Consider the following 2,607-nt stretch of genomic DNA (forward strand, 5'->3'; position numbering starts at 1 on the left):
TCAGATAATATTTTGATCGTCAAAACAACACTCGTTGATTGTTTTATTAATCATCAACTTAATTAATCCAACACTTAATTAATATAAAAAAAGTTAATTAACCATGTCAACACAAATTCAATACAAAAGATAGGATCCAGCTGGTTTACTCATTTTGAACCCTTTTACTCTCGTTTACCCTTTTCCAACCTGTTCTTTTTTTGTATACTTCTCTTACGGTTTACCGATCGGAACTCGTCCCAAAATAATATCTCCCATAGACCATTCTCTTGTGAAAGGTCATCACATAGATCCAAGTCAACATTCCCTTTCACTTTCTGGCAAGCACCGGTCGCCGACCCAAAAAATACATCAACAAGCTATTTACCACTAGACCGGCCTGCTACTCGGAAATCAGCATGGTCTAATTAATTCCACTAATTAACGACTAATAGCCTAATCAATATAGTTGATTATTAAGTTCTTGATTGTATAGCACAGCATTGGTGGGACTGGGAAATATTTGGGCTGTTGCTGATATATGAACATGATTACAGGGACGGAACGCCCTGCTTTGAGGGGAAAACAAAGTGACAGAACGAAATGTTAGTCAGCAGTTCCAGCTAAAATGAGAAGAATCCTTTGGAATGAGCTGCAATGGCCTGATCAGAGGACAAGAAGCACTAATTTTGTTTGCCATATAGATTGATCCAGCAGCCACTGAGCCTCCAAATTTTAGTGTTGTAGCTTTTTCAGGGTTGTTTTATGGCCTTAAAAACAATAAAACTCGCCATGAAGCAGGAGGCATCCATTAAGAGGCATCACTGTTAATTCAATTCGTTTACCTTGCTGATTTTCAGTTGACGTTGCTGTTACAAGGACTTCTCATCCTGAACCTTGTTGTGCTGTTTCTGGCTTTTCTGCTCCTGTATTTTATGTGCTAGTGTTCCCAGCACGTAATGAACTATAAGGCCAAGTCCAGGTTCAAGCAGCATATAACAGCAGATCATATACCTTTATTTAGCATAGACAAGGGGTATTACATCGGCAAGTTAAAATACAAGTTCCTCTCAAATTTAGTACAAGGGAAATACTATGACCCTGCCCAGCCCCCAAAACGATTTACTAGGATGCTTAGCAAAAACCATAAGGAAACACAGATCAAGCAATATCACTTATTTGAGTTTGTTTAGCAGCATGATATTGAACTTGAGTACAGAAATTAGTTACTTCCGGTTTCAAATCCATATAGCTCCAGCCCTCAAGAGCAATGGGACAAGCTGGTTCTTCACTTGGAGGCTCATCACTTGATTAGGACCTCCAATAAGCTGCTCCCCTATGAATACAGCTGGTACACTGGGCTTGCACCCCATCTGCTGCAGCGCCATTTCAATTTGTTGGCCGTTCTGAATTTCATCTAGCTCGTAAACTGTAGGATTTGCTCCAAAGCCAGTTATGAGAGTCTTGATGGTATGGCTCATGCAACAAGTGCTCCTGCTAAAAATCACCACTGGCCTGCTAGCAACCATCCTTGTAACCATTTCCATTGTTATGCAGCAGAGAAGATCAATACTTGGAAGTGCTATGAAGCTTTTTGGGGGGATTTTAAAGTTTAAACTGCTTAGCCTTGATGAGGAACCTAACCACCCCGGGCATCTATTTATACTGTCCATAAACAGTTATTGAAAAGGAATACAATAATCCCAAAAGATCATCATTCCTATATTGCCCCTGATGATTTATTGACGAAGACATCATCTTCCAACATTTAATACCAACAAGTTGCATAATAGTATGCTAGTTTACAACTTGTGACAATAAATATTGAAATGACTGCACTATCCTTAACATGCTCAAGTGCTGAAAAGAGGGAAAAGTCTTTATAAGGAATAGCACAACTATGACTGAGCCATGAGATATTTTTCCTTTAACACCCCAAAATGGAAGAATTTGTAATCAGAACCAATCTAATAAATATGAGTCAAGATTTGGTTTGAGTTTCTTATAAGTAATTACAGAAATGAAGTTGAAATGTTCAGCAGGGTAGAACTCCTATGTCCATTCAGGTAATTGACTCTTTCTGATTTTTTTTTTTTCCTTTCAAACAAAGGAAGCTGTGAGAAGAGATTACAGATATTGCGATTTAAATCTCAGAGCTGCTAGATAGCTTTTAAGAGCAATTACATTGAGCCAAACTCCAGTATCATTTTTCTTGCTTTCTTTTCCCCTTGTATTTTTCCAATCCTAGAACTTTTTGGGGCATCTCTGCTGAAGTGGAAAAAAAAGTTGGGTTTGTCCAATTGGATAGCACCTTTTTTCCCCATAACAAGATTCGCATAAGTTCAAATCAAGAAAACCAAAAGCCAACAGATCCAGAAAGAGAAGGAAAGGAGAAAATTGAAAAGAAAAAAGAGCTACCCTAGCTGTTAATAGCATTGAAGGATTAAAAAAACCAAAAATATTGACCGTACAAGAAGAAAGAAGAAGAAGATGCCTTGAGGTCCCACAACATTATCTACTTCTCCTTCTCAACACATTGCATATTTACCTGGAAAGAAAGAAATGAAGCTGAGACATTCTTCCACAAGGAAAACCATTGTTAGAACACTGGAAATGCCTATAATTATA

The 2,607-nt window shown here is 38.0% G+C and overlaps 1 pseudogene; it reads right to left on the reverse strand.

Annotated features, from left to right (window-relative positions):
* Positions 1 to 795: 795 nt before the first annotated feature.
* LOC111283841 (monothiol glutaredoxin-S6 pseudogene) lies at positions 796 to 1,701 on the reverse strand (annotated as a pseudogene).
* Between the last annotated feature and the right edge of the window lie 906 nt (positions 1,702 to 2,607).

This window comes from Durio zibethinus, chromosome 3 (assembly GCF_047325235.1).
Source record: "Durio zibethinus cultivar Kanyao isolate XHJ-2024 chromosome 3, ASM4732523v1, whole genome shotgun sequence".
Classification (NCBI taxonomy): Eukaryota; Viridiplantae; Streptophyta; class Magnoliopsida; order Malvales; family Malvaceae; genus Durio; species Durio zibethinus.